We start from the raw sequence: 15074 nt of genomic DNA on the forward strand, positions 1-15074 counted from the left end.
AAAAAAAAAAAAAAAAAAGACTGAACATTGTAGTAACTAAGATGGTGGAGGAGTAGGAGGACCCTAAGTTTACCTCATCTTTCAAACACAGCTAGATAAATATCAGTTAATATTGCCAATGCAAGAAATAATTCTGAAGTCTGAAAGAACAAAATTGCACAACTAGAGATGGAAAAAATTGCCACTTTACAGAAGTTAGGATTTGCAGAAATTTGATTTGGGAAAGAAAATAACCGTGGGTGCTGCAGAGGGGAGGGAGCTGTGATCAGGAAGGGAGGAGGAAGAGATAGAAAGAGCAAAAGCACATGCACGTGATTACACAAGAAAAAAAAAATCCCCAAAATATTGACTAGGAAAAGGAGAAGGGCTGACTATACCAAGATTTGTAAGTAAAAGAGTGCAAATTCTGAAGGTTTGGGTTTTTTTTTGCCAGCACCAAGGTCATGTTTGGAGGGTTTGGTGGTGCTCTGGTGGGGAGACCCAGGTTCAGAGACCCAGGAGCAGGCAGATTGTCTGAGGATCCCATGAATTACATAGAAAGAAACTATTCAACCACTTGGAGTGCATTTCGGAGTGGTAGCACAACCTCTCTAAGGATAAAAGAAGTGGCAGCACCACTGTGATGCCATGTTCACTAGCACAGGAACAAAGACTCAGCCAAGGGCAGAAAGTTTGGTGCTGGCTTTTTGCTGCACTTTGTTTGAACCACTGTGGGGTCACAGGAATGATTTCTGGGCCAAAGCTGCACTGATCAGAGTGCAGAGAGACACTCTCCCAGAGGATCAGTACAGGTTCACATCACACAGATCTTTAAAATTTGGAGTTATAAAACCCAACCTCAAGTTTGAGATAAAACACAGGTGTACTGTGCTACATGGCAGGTGGAAAGCTCAGACACAGGCAGGGTGAAAGCAAGGATCTAGTAAAAGCCAAAGAGACAAAGGGGGCTGATAATTTGCTCTTCTGTGAGGACTTTCTAAAGAGTGGCAGGCTAGAATTCTCAGCTCTGAAGACAAGAGAGCAGGGCAGTGCATTTTCCTCCGGACCCATCACCACATATTGACTTCAGTGAGCAAAGCAGTGCCACCTAGTAGAGGCCAGAGCTGCTTGCACTAAGCCATGAGTTTCTGTGTGCTGTGTAGGTGCATCTCCACTAGGGCAAGTCAACCTGAGAATCAGAGAGAAACCCAACCCTCAGAACACCACCATAAACCCCTCACACACACCAACTCTACTGATCAAAGAGTGTTCAAAAGCTTCAGCTATATCTGAAAGAGGATCTGCTGTTCTTTATTTTATTTATTTAGTTATTGGCCTCTTTTTTTTAGTTTCTTTTCAGTGTAACAGTATTCATTGTTTTTGCACTGCACCCAGTGCTCCATGCAATGCGTGCCCTTCCTAATACCCACCACCTTGTTCCCCAACCTCACATCACCCACCCCTTCAAAACGCTCAGTTTGTTTTTCAGAGTCCATAGTCTCTCATGGTTCACCTCCCCTTCCAATTTCCCTCAACTCCCTCCTCCTCTCCATCTCCCATGTCCTGCGTGTTCTTTGTTATCCTCCACAAATAAGTGAAACCAAATGATAACTGACTCTCTCTGCTTGACATATTTCACTCAGCAAAATCTCTTCCAGTCCCATCCATGTTGCTACAAAAGTTGGGTATTCATCCTTTTTGATGGAAGCATAGTACTCCATCGTGTATATGGACCACATCGTCCTTATCCATTTGTCCATTGAAGGGCATCTGATTCTTTCCAGAGTTTGGCGACTGTGGCCATTGCTGCAATAAACATTGGGGTACAGATGGCCCTTCTTTTCACTACATCTGTATCTTTGGGGTCAATACCCAGTAGTGCAATTGCAGGGTCATAGGGAAGCTCTATTTTTAGTTTCTTGAGGAATCTCCACACTGTTCTCCAAAGTGGCTGCACCAACTTGCATTCCCACCAACAGTGTAAGAGACTTACCCTTTCTCCACATCCTCTCCAACACACGTTGTTTCCTGTCTTGCTAATTTTGGCCATTCTAACTGGTGTAAGATAGTATCTCAATGTGGTTTTGATTTGATTCTCCCAGATGGCTAGTGATGATGAGCGTTTTTTCCTGTGTCTGACAGCCATCTGTATGTCTTAATTGGAGAAGTATCTGTTCATATTTTCTGCCCATTTTTTGATACAATTATCTGTTTTGTGTGTGTTGAGTTTGAAAAGTCTTTATACATCGTGGATATCAACCATTTGTCTGTACTGTCATTTGCAAATATCTTCTCCCATTCCGTGGGTTGCCCTTTGTTTTGTTGACTGTTTCCTTTGTTATGCAGAAGCATTTGATCTTGATGAAGCCCCAAAAGTTCATTTTTGCTTTTGTTTCCTTGGCCTTTGGAGACATATCTTGAAAGAAGTTGCTGTGGCTGATATCGAAAAGGTTACTGCCTATGTTCTCCTCTAGGATTCTGATGGATTCCTGTCTCACATTGAGGTCTTTTCTCCATTTTAAATTTATCTTTGTGTTCAGTGTAAGAGAATGGTCGAGTTTCATTCTTCTGCATATTGCTGTCCAGTTTTCCCACCACCATTTATTGAAGAGACTGTCTTTTTTCCATTTAATATTTTTTCCTGTTTTGTCGAAGATTATTTCACCATAGAGTTGAGGGTCAATATCTGGGCTCTCCACTCTGTTCCACTGGTCTATGTGTCTGTTTTTATGCCAGTACCATGCTGTCTTGGTGATCACAGCTTTGTAGTAAAGCTTGAAATCGGGTAACGTGATGTTGCTAGTTTTATTTTTGTTTTAAAACATTTCGTTAACAATTCGGGGTTTCTACTGATTCCATACATATTTTAGGATTATTTGCTCCAGCTCAATTTGACAAGAAATTAAAAATACCGGTGGAATTTTGATCAGAATGGTATTAAAAGTATAGATTGCCCTAGGCAATATATACATTTTAACAATGTTTATTCTTCTGATCCAAGAGCATGATACGGTCTTCCATGTTTTTGTGTCTTCTCCAATTTCTTTCATGAGTGTTCTGTAGTTCCTCAACTATAGATCCTTTACCTCTTTCGTTAGTTTTTTTACCAGGTTTCTTATGGGTCTTGGTGCTATAGTAAATGGAATCAATTCTCTAATTTCCCTTTCTGTATTTTCATTGTTAGTGTATACGAAAGCCACTGATTTCTGTACATTGACTTTGTATCCTCCCATATTACTGAATTACTGTATGAGTTCTAGTAGTTTGGGGGTGGAGTCTTTGGGGTTTTCCATATAAAGAATCATGTCATCTGCGAAGAGAGAGAGTTTGACTTCTTCCTTGCCAATTTGGATACCATTTATTTCTCTTTGTTGTCTGAATGCCGTTGCGAGGATTTCTAATACTATGTTGAACAAGAGTGGTGAGAGTGGGCATCCTTGTCGTGTTCTTGATCTCAACAGAAAGGGCGCACGCTTTTTCCCATTGAGGATGATATTTGCTGTGGGTCTTTCAGAGATAGATTTTATGAAGTTCAGGAATGTTCCCTGTATCCCTATACTTTGAAGCGTTTTCATCAGGAATGGAGGCTGGATTTTGTCAAATGCTTTTTCTGCATCAATTGAGAGGACCATGTGTTTCTTCTCTCTTCTCTTATTGATTTGTTCTATCCCATTGATTAATTTGCAAATGTTGAACCATCCTTGCAACACAGGATAAATCCCACCTGGACATGGTGGATAATCTATTTAATGTGCTGCTGGATCCTGTTTGCTAGGATCTTGTTGAGAATCTTTGCATCCATATTCATCAGTGATATTGGTCTGAAATTCTCCTTTTTTGGTAGGGTCTTTGCCTGCTTTGGGGATCAGGGTAATGCTGGTTTCATGAAAATAATCTGGACGTTTTCCTTCTGCTTCAATTTTTGAATCAGTTTCAAGAGAATTGGTGTTGTTTCTTCTTTGGAAGTTTTGGTAGAGTTCCACAGGGCATCCATCATGTCTTGGGCTCTTGTTTTTTGGGAGGTTTTTGATCACTGTTTCAATCTCGTTACTAGATATCAGTCTATTCAGGTTGTCAATTTCTTCCTGGCTTAATTTTGGGAGTTTATAGTTTTCCAGGAATGCATTGATTTCATCTAGGTTGCTTAGCTTATTGGCATACAACTGTTGATAATAACTTCTGATGATTGTTTCTACTTTCTTGGTGTTAGTTGTGATCTCTCCCTTTTCATCCATAATTTTATTAATTTGGGTTTTCTCTCCTTTCCTTTGGATTAGTGTGGCTAATGGTTTATCGATCTTATTGATCTTTCAAAAAACCAGCTTTTAGTTTCATTGACACGATCTACTGTATCTCTGGTTTCTACCTCATTTATATCTGCTCTAATCTTAATTATTTCGCTTCTTATGTGTGGAGTTGGTTTGATTTGTTGTTGGTTTTCCAGCTCCTTAAGATGTAGAGAGAGCTGGTGTATTCTGAAATTTTTGATTTTTTTGAGGGAGACTTGGATGGCTGTGTATTTTCCCATTAGGACTGCCTTTGCTGTTCCCATAGGTTTTGGATTGAATTGTCTTCATTCTCGTTGGTTTCCATGAATTAAGTTCTTCTTCTTTTATCTCCTGGTTGATACAATCATTCTTAAGCAAGGTAGTCTTTAGCTTCCAGCTGCTTGAGTTCCTTCCAAACTTTTACAGTTTCATACCATTGTGATCTGAGAATATGCAGGGAATAATCTCAGTCCTTTGGTATCGGTTGAGTCCTGATTTGTAACCCAGTATGTGGTCTATTCTGGAGAAAGTTCCATGTGCACTTGAGAAGAATGAGTATTCTGTTGTTTTAGGGAGGAATGTTCTGTATATATCCATGAGGTCCATCTGGTCCAGTGTGTCATTCAATACTCTCATTTCTTTATTGATTTTCTGCTTCGATGATCTGTCTATTACTGAGGGAGGCATCTTAAGATCTGCTACTATTAATGTATTCATATCAATATAACTCTTTATCTTCATTAATAGTTTTCTTATGTAATTGGCTGCTCCCATATTGGGGGCATAGATATATACATTTGTTATATCATCTTGGTGGATTGTCCTTTTAAGAATGATGTAGTGTCCTTCTGTATCTCTGACTACAGTCTTTAGTTTAACATCTAATTTATCTGATATGAGAATCATTAACCTGGCCTTCTTTTGAGGCCCATTGGCATGAAAGATGCTTCTCCATCCCTTCCCTTTCAGTATGGGGTATCTTTAGGTTCAAATGGGTCTCTTGTGGACAACATATGGATGGGTCCTATCATTTTATCCAATCTGCAACCCTGTGTCATTTTATGGGCACATTTCAGCCATTCACATTGAGAGTGATTTTTGAGAGATTCATTTTTATTGACATCGTGTTACATTTGAGTCTTTCTTTCTGTAGATCTCTCTGTATTTCTATTCAATAAGATTTTTTTATCTTTTCTCTTTTATGAAACCCCCCTTAATTTTTCCTGCAGTGTTGGCTTGGTGGTTGCATAGTCTTTTAAGCTTTGCTGATTGGAAACTCTTTATCTCTCCATCCATTTTGAATGTCAGTCTTGCTGGATAGAGTATTCTTGGCTGCATATTCTTCTCATTTAGTGCTCTGAATGTATCTTGCCAGCTCTTTCTGGCTTTCCAGGTCTTGGTGGGCAGATCTGACATTATTCTGATGGACTTTCCTCGTACGTAAGGAGCTTCTTTGTTTTGGCTACTTTCAAAAGCCTCTGCCTACAATTTTAATTCTTCATTCTTACTGTTATGTGTCTTGAGGACTTTTCAGGAATCTATAATCTTGGGGGGAAACCGTTCTGCCTCTAGTACATGAACATTGGTTCCATTTGTGAGTTTGGAAACATTTTCATGGAGAAATTGTTCCATTGTATCTTCTAGACTTCTTTCTTTCTCCTCCCCTTCAGGGATTCCAATAATTCTGATGGTGGAACGTTTCATGGCATCATTTATTTACCTGATTCTGTTTTCGTGACTTCTAAGCTGTTTTTTCCAGGCTTCCTCATGATCATTTCTCTCTATCTACTTGTCCTCCAGATCACTAATTCTATCTTCTGTCTTAGTTACCCTAGCTTTTAAGAATTTATATTAGATTGGAACTCATTGAGAGCATTGTGAACATCATCCCTGGTGGCTTTCAGCTCTGCCCTAATCAATTCTGTTTGGTCATCCATGGCTTTCTCCAACCTAGCTGTTGCCTGGATAATTGTTAGCCTGAATTCCCTTTTTGACATATTGTCTATGTCGATATCCATTATCTCTATTGCAGAATGTCCATCCTCTGTATTTTTCTTCTGTTGGGTATTCCTCCTCCTAGTCATTTTGGTGAGAGATGACAGAACAGATGTAGCTGGATATATCAACTGTGCTGCAGTCAAGGTGCACCCTGGAATGCTCCTGAGCAATCATGATTCCCCACCCAAATGAGAGAAAAAAGAAAATGAAAATAAAAGAGAGAGAGAGAGAGAGACAGGAAAAAAAAGTGAAGCTTAAAGAGAAGGCTCAGCCCAAATGGGCCCCAAGGTAATATTTATAAAGTATACAAACAAAATCAGACAAAAAGACTGATAAAAGTATGTGACAAGAGAAATATATATATATATAAAAGCAGAAAATGGAAGAACCTCATCAAAAATAACCCCAAGTATAAGATTTATTTACGATTAGGACAAACACAAATACACAGAAACACTGGTAGATGAAAAAGATGGGAGAGTGGTTATAAATTCTCAGTGTGGGTGAGGAAGTTTATTTTGATTCTTCCTTGATGTAACTTGATATCTTTTTTAAAGTACTCAACTTTCCTATGATAAATGGGGGATTAAAAATTGGTTTACATATAAGTGTAACATTGATTGGAGAAATGGGATTACCTTGAAGTTTAACTCCATATGAATATTAGAAAATAAAAATTAAAAAAAGAATAAACTAGACCCAACTAAAATAAAATTTTAAAAAATTAAAAAAATAGAAAATCAAAAGAAAAATAAGGGTGTATGTATCAAAAAGTTTAGGTTAGAAGATTATTATAGAATTTGATATACTGCACATCTCACTGTGAGGGTACATAGTTTAAAAATTATCTATATTTAAAAAATGAACCAGAACAGTGGTAATGAGTTAAAAATAAAAGTTGTATCTATGAAGTAGTGTTGGTTTTTCTCTTGTCATGTTTTTTTTTTTTTTTTTTCTTTCCTGGTTGGTTTTCTGGGTGAGGGGTCTGCCATGTGGGTTTTCAGTCAATGATGTTGCCTGAGTTAGGTTGCCCTACTCCCCTCAAGGGGTTGTGCTCTGAGGAAACCGGTTTTTCAAGGTTTTGTTCTCTGGAGGTTTTTATGTTTGTTTGTTTGTTTGTTTTTTCTTTTTCTTTTTTCTCTTGCCTTGACAGCTTTTGATGGTTTTTGGAGGTTTATAGGAAAGCAAACTGCAATCCGACCTCCCTCTCAGATAGGAGCCTCAGTCTGCTCCCCTGGGGGTGCTGCAGAGCTGCTGGCAGAGCAGGTTCCGAGCTGTGGTTCCTGGGGATGCAGGATCTCCTGCTTGTACCCATAACCATGGCGGTGGCAGCTGTTGGGTAGCTCCAGACTGCCAGAGAGGTTCTAAGCAGCGATCACACACTGATATTTTCCCGCTGGCCCAGGCTGGGAGTGCCTGTCTTTCCTGGCTGGAGAGCACCACACTGGCACCTGCATGCACCTCTCCCAGGGGAGGGTGTGGGGCGCCCACATCTCAGCTCTGATAGCACGGCATGGCATTCTTCCATCTGGCGAGGCTCCCAGCCCCTCACAGGACCAGGACCCCATGCGTTCTCAGGTATGGCAGCTCAGGGACCAAGACCTGGTTTCTCTGTTGTACTCTCTCTGGCTCAGTGCCAGTGGAGGCTGTCCTGGGTCCAGAACTTAAGCCCCTGTCCCTAACCTCCCAGATTCCCACAATTTCCCCCATGATCCTTGACTCCTTGACTCTTTTTGAGTGCTTTCAACCAAACTCCAAGCTAATGCTGGTCCCCAGACACAGGGTACTCTCATATTGGGGTATCACTTTCCAATGGGTCGCCTCTGGTGGCTCCCTCCCCCTCTTGTTTATCCTCCAATACCCGTCAGGCATTCCCACTCTGCTTTACCTGCCCACTGGTGTCTTCTGCCCCTGTAGAGATTCAGACGTGTATAATTCTGATCTCATGCTGATTTCATGGGTGATCAGATTCTTTGGTAGGTAATCAGCTCACTTTAGGGTACAGGATATAACGGTGCCTCCTCCTACTTCCCCACCATCTTGTCTCCCCCTATTTGCCTCTTCTTAATGTAATTGTTACTCTCAGGAGCAGAAACACAACAGAATTTCCTAACAATCATACACACACACACACACACACACACACACACACACAAAACAAAAACAAAAACAATGTGACTCAGACAAAAATGACAAGACAGAGGAGAAGAATTCATCTCAAAAGAAAGAAGATGAAGAATTCATGATCAGGGATTTAATAAATATGGATATGAGTAAGATGCCTGAACCAGAATTTAAAACAGTAATAATAAGGATACAAGCTTGGCTGGAGAATAGCAAAGAAGACACTAGAGAATTCCTTATTGTAAGATAAATAAGCTAAAAACTACTCAAGCTGATATAAAATGCTATAGCCATGATGTAGAATCAAACAGACACAATGAGACTGAGGATGGACAAGCAGAGGAATGAATCAGTGATATAGAGGATAACAATATGGATAATAATCAAGCTGAAAAGAGGAGGGAAAGTAAGGTATTGGATTGCAAATGTAGACTTAGGGAATTCTTTTACTCCTTAGAGCATAATGACATTTTTATCATATAATTCCCAGAACTAGAAGAGAAAAGAAAAACAGAAGAAGGTTTATTTGAGAAAATTGTAGCTGTAAAGTTCTCTCATCTGGATAAGGAACAGACATCAAAATCCAAGAACCACAGAAAACTTTTATTAGATTAAAACAAAAACAAAACAAACCAACCAACCAAACAAACAAACAAAAAAAAACAAAAAAAAAACAAAACAGCCTTCACAGTGGACATGAACAAAAATACATGGACAAAGAAAAAAAAAAAAAGCCTGAAAGAAGCAATGGGGGAAAAGTCCCTAAACTCCAAGTGAAGCCAGATTAAGTTCACATCAGATTTGTCCAAAGAAACTTAACAGGCCAGAATAGAATGATATAATATAATGAACTTGATGAGTGGGAAAAATATGCAGCCATGAACACTTTATACAGCAAGAATGTCCTTCAGCATAGAAGGAGAGACAAAGAGTCATCCAGACAAAGAAAAACTCAAGGGTTCAGGACTACTAAGCCAGTCCTCAAGAAATATTAAAGGGGACAAACTAGGGATAGGGATAGGAACATAACTCAACATCATAAAAGTCATATATGGAAGACCTACATCTAATATCATCCTCAAAGTGGAAAAATTGAGAGCTTTTCTTGTAATGTCAGGATCAAGATGAGGATATCCATTTTCACCATTACTATTTAACATACTGCTGGAATTTTTAGCCTCATCAATCAGATAACAAAAGTAAATGAAGGATCCAATAAAATACTAAAAGGGTGGCAAAGACCCCAGAAAAATGCGCTGTAACCAAATCAGAAGAGACCCCAAATTGCGGGGGGGAGAAAGGGGATAAAAAGAGGTTCAGAAAAAAAAGAAAAATAAATAAAAAATAAAACAAATAAAGAAAAAATATAAGTATGTGCTATCGTGAGTGCTGTGAAGTGTGTAAACCTGGCGATTCACAGACCTGTACCCCTGGGGATAAAAATACATTATATGTTCATTAAAAAAAAAATGGAAGGGGAGGCTAACCATAAGAGACTATGGACTCTGAAAAACAACCTGAGGGTTTTAAAGGGTCAGGGATGGGAGGTTGGGGGAACAGGTGGTGGGTAATAGGGAGGGCACGTTTTGCATGGAGCACTGGGTGTTGTGCAAAAACAATGAATACTGTTAAGCTGAAAAAATAAATTAATTTAAAAAAAGTAAATAAAGGCATTCAAATTTGCAAAGAAGAAAGCAAAATTCTACTGTTTGCAGATGACATGATACTCTACGTAGAAAACCTGAAAATCTCTACAAGAAAATTTGCTATAACTGATATCCAAATTCAATAAAGTCACAGGATATAAAATAAATGTACACAAATCTGAAGAATTTCTATGCACCAATAAACAAGCAACAGAAAAAAAATCAAGGAATTGATATCATTTAAAATTGTATAAAAACCCATAAAATACTTAGGAATAAGTCTAACCAAAGAAGTAAAAAACCTGTGCTCTGAGAACTATAGGAAACATAGGAAAGTAATTGAAGAAGGCACAAAGAAATGGAAAAATCATTGGATATGAATGGTTTAAAGGAACAAATATTGCTAAAATATCTATGGTACTCAAACTAGTATACACATTTAATGCAATTCCTATCAAAATATCATGAGCACTTTTCACAGAGCTAGAAAAAAACAGTCTTAAACTATGAACCCACAAAAGACTCAAAGAGCCAAAGCAATCCGGAAAAAGGAAACAAACAAACAAACAAACAAAAAAAAACCCACAAAGTTGGAGGCATCATGATTCAGGATATCAAACTATATTACAAAGTTGCAGTCACCAAGACAAGATGGTACCAGCAATATAAACAGGCATGTAAATCAATGGGACATAATGGGAAACCCAGAAATGGACCCCACAAGTATATGGGCAACTAATCTTTGACAAAATGGGAAAGAAAATCCAGTTGGGGGTGGGGGAATATCTTCCACAAATGGCGTAGGGGATAACTGGACAACATGCAGAAGAATGAAACTGAACCACATTTTCACACCACACACACACACACACACACACGCACACACAAACAACATTGAAAAAAGATGAAAGATCTAAATGTGAGACAGGAAACCATGAAAATCCTGGAGGAGAACACAGGCAAGAAACTATTTGACCTCATCCATAGTAACTCCAAACTAGACACATCAATGGAGGCAGGAGAAACAAAGAAACAAACAAAAAATGAACTATTGGGATTTCATCAAGATAAAACCGTCTGCACAGTGAAGGGAACAATGAACAAAACTAAAATGTAGCCTACAGAATAAGATAAGATATTTGCAAATGACATATCTGATAGAGGGATAGTACCCAAAATCTAAAAACAAATTGTTCAACTCAAGACCTCAAAAACAAATAATCCAATCAAGAAATGGGCAGAAAAGATGAATAGAAATTTTTCAGAGAAGGTATACAGATGACCAACAGACAGATGAAAAAAACGCTCAACATCCCCTATCACCAGGGAAATACAAATCAAAACGACAATGAGATAACATGTCAGACCTGTCAGAAAGGCTAAAATTAACAACTTAGGAAATAACAAATATTGGAAAGGATGCGGGAAAAGGGGAACCCTCTTACACTGTGGTTGGGAATACAAACCGGTGCAGACACTCTGAAAACAGTATTGAGGTGTGCCTGTGTGGCTCAGTCAGTGAAACTTCTGCCTTTGGGTCTGGTCATGATTCCAAGGTCCTGGGATCGAGTCCCACAACAGTCTCCCTGCTCAGCAGAGAACTTGCTTCTCCCTCTCCTTCTGCCTAAAGTTCTCTCTACTTGTGATCTTTCTCTAGCCCTCCATCAAATAAATAAATAAATAAATAAATAAATAAACATATATATATATATGTATATATATATATATATATGGTATATATGTATGTATTTATTACAACGCTGTGATCATTGTTGCTTCTTTTTCCTTTGCCTTTGGAGACATGTCTTGAAAGAAGTTGCTGTTGCTGATGTCAAAGAGATTACTGTCTATGTTCTCCTCCAGGATTTTGATAGATTCCTGCCTCACACTGAGGTCTTTCATCAATTTTGAGTTTATCTTTGTGTATGGTATAAGAGAATGGTCAAGATTCATTCTTCTACATATAGCTGTCCAGTTTTCCCAGCACCATTTATTGAAGAGACTGTCTTTTCTCCACTGTATATTTTTTCCAGCTTTGTCAAAGATTATTTGACCATAGAGTTGAGGGTTCATATCTGGGCTCTCTACTCTGTTCCACTAGTCAATGTGACTGTTTTGTGCCAGTACCATGCTGTCCTGGTGATCACAGCTTTGTAGTAAAGCTTTAAATCAGGCAACATGATGCCCCCCCTTTTTTTTTCTTTTTTAACATTTCCTTAATTATTCAGGGTCTCTTCTGATTACATATAAATTTTAGGATTGTTTGTTCCAGCTCTTCAAAAAATGCCAGTGGAATTTTGATCAGAATGGCATTAAAAGTATAGATTGCTCTAGGAAGTATAGACATTTTAACAATGTTTATTCTTCCAATCCATGAGCATGGAATGATATTCCATCTTTTTGCATCTTCTTCGAATTTCTTTCATGAGTGTTCTATAGTTCCTCGAGTACAGATGCTTTACCTCTTTGGTTAGGTTTATTCCCAATTATCTTATGGTTCTTGGCGCTATAGTAAATGGAATTGATTCTCTAATTTCCCTTTCCGTATTTTCATTGTTAGTGTATAAGAAAGCAACTGATTATTGTACATTGACTTTGTATCATTCCACATTACTGAATTGCTGTATGAGTTCTCGTAGTTTTGGGGTGGAGTCTTTTGGGTTTTCCATATAAATTATCATGTCATCTGTGAAGAGAGATAGATTGACTTTTGTGCCAATTCGGGTGTCTTTTATTTCTATTTGTTGTCTGATTGTTCTTGCTAGAATTCTCATATCAGATTGAACAACAGTAGTGAGACTGGGCGTACTTGTCATGTTCCTGATGTCAATGGGAAGGCTGTCTCCAAAGAAAAAGGAAACAAAAAGTGAAAGTGAACTTTTGGACTTCATCAAGATCAAAACTTTCTGGAAATAGTCAACAAAATAGTCAACAAATATTCAACAAAAAGCCAAGGAAATAGTCAACAAAACAAAGAGGCAACCCATAAAATTGAAGAAGATATTCACAAATGACGCTGCAGACAAAGGGATGATATCCAAGATCTATAAAGAACTCCTCAACTCAACACCCCTCAAACCAGGTAATTATATAAAAAATGCATAGAAGACATGAAGAGACACTTCTCCAAAAAAGGCATCAAAAAGGCTAGCAGACACATGAAAAAAAAAATGATCATCATCTTTAGGCATCAGGGAGATTCAAATCAAAACACATTGAGAAACCACCTTATACCAGTTAGAATGGCCAAAATTAAGAAGGAAAGAAACAGCAAGTTTTGGAGAGGATGTGGGGAAAGGGGCATCCTCTTACACTGTTGGTGGGAATGCAAGTTGGTGCAGCCACTTTGGAGAACAGTGTGGAGATTCCTCAAGAAATTTAAAATAGAGCTTCCCTATGACCCTGCAATTGCACTACTGGGATTTTACCCCAAAGATACAGATGTAGTAAAAAGAAAAGCCATCTGTGCCCCAATGTTCATAGCAGCAAGCCACAACAACCAAACTATAGAAAGAGATGAGATGCCTTCAACAGATGAATGGATAAAGAGGGTGCAATCCATATAAATCGGACAGGAGATGAAGCATGAGAGACTGGATTCTGAGAAAAAAACTGAGGGTTTTGGAATGGAGGGTGTGGGGTAATGTGTGAACCTGGTGTTGGGTATTAAGGAGGGCACGTATTGCATGAAGCACTGAGTGTTATATATAAACAGTGAATCTTGGAACACTGCCTCAAAAACCAATGATGTATTTTATGGCAATTAACACAACACAATAAAAAAAAATCTGCCTTCAGCTCAGGTAATGATCCAAGGGACTTGGGATGGAGCCCATCAGGGAACCTGTTTCTTCATTTCCCTCTTCCTGCTGCTCCTAGTGCTTGTACTCTCCCTATCTCTCTGTCAAATAAATGAATAAAATCTTTTAAAAATTAAAAAAAAACATAAATGGCATCCAAATGTAAAAGGGTGAAGTAAAACATTCAATGGCTTTAGATGGCATGATAATGTATATAGAAAACCTGCAAACCTTCACCAAAAACTTCCTAGAACTGATACACAAACAAACTGATACACAAACAGAATACAGAATCAAAATATGGGAATCTGTCACATTGCTATATACCAATAATGTAGTAGCAGAAAGAGAAAGCAAGGGCTCAATCTATTTACAATTTTACCAAAACCTATAAGATACCTAGGAATAAATCTAACCAAAGAGGTAAAAGGCTTGTATTCTGAGAATTGTAAAATACTGATGGAATAAATCAAAGATGACACAAATAAATGAAGGGAAAAGAAAAAAGAAACACTCCATACTCATGGACTGAAAGAACAAATATCATGAAAAGTCTATATTACCCAAAGAAATCTATATATTTAATGTAATCCCTATCAAAATACCAACAGCATTTTTTAGAGTGCTAGCACAAACAATCCTAAAATTTGTATGGAACCAAAAAAAGTCCCCAAAGAGCCAAAGCAACTGTGAATAATATAAACAAGTTAAAGACATCAAAATTCCAGTCTTAAAGTTTTAACAAAAGCTATAGTGATCAAGACAGTATCATAATGGCACAAAAATAGATGCATAGATCAATGGAAAGAATAGAAAATCCAGAAATGAACCCAAGATGGTAGGGTCAATTAATATTTGACAAAGCGGGGAAGAATATCCATTGGGAAAAAGTCTCAGAAAATGGTATTGGGGAAACAGGACAACTTATAAAATAATGAATCTGAGTCACTTTGCCATACACAAAAATAAATTCAAAATGGATTAAATGTTTAAATATGAAATAAGAAACAATTTAGAAAAAGGAGATCACAGGTTGCAAACTTTTTGATTTTGTCCATAGCAATTCATTTCTAGCTATGTCTTCTGAGGAAAGGGACACCAAAGCAAAAAGTAAACTATTGGTACTTCATCAAAATTAAAAGCTTCTGCACAGCAAGGGCAACAATCAAGACACCTAAAAGACAACCTATGAAATGAGAGAAGATACTTGCAAATGACATATTTGACAAAAGGTTAGTTTCTGAAATACACAAAGAAGT

Source organism: Meles meles, chromosome 3 (genome assembly GCF_922984935.1).
Source record: "Meles meles chromosome 3, mMelMel3.1 paternal haplotype, whole genome shotgun sequence".
Taxonomy (NCBI): Eukaryota; Metazoa; Chordata; class Mammalia; order Carnivora; family Mustelidae; genus Meles; species Meles meles.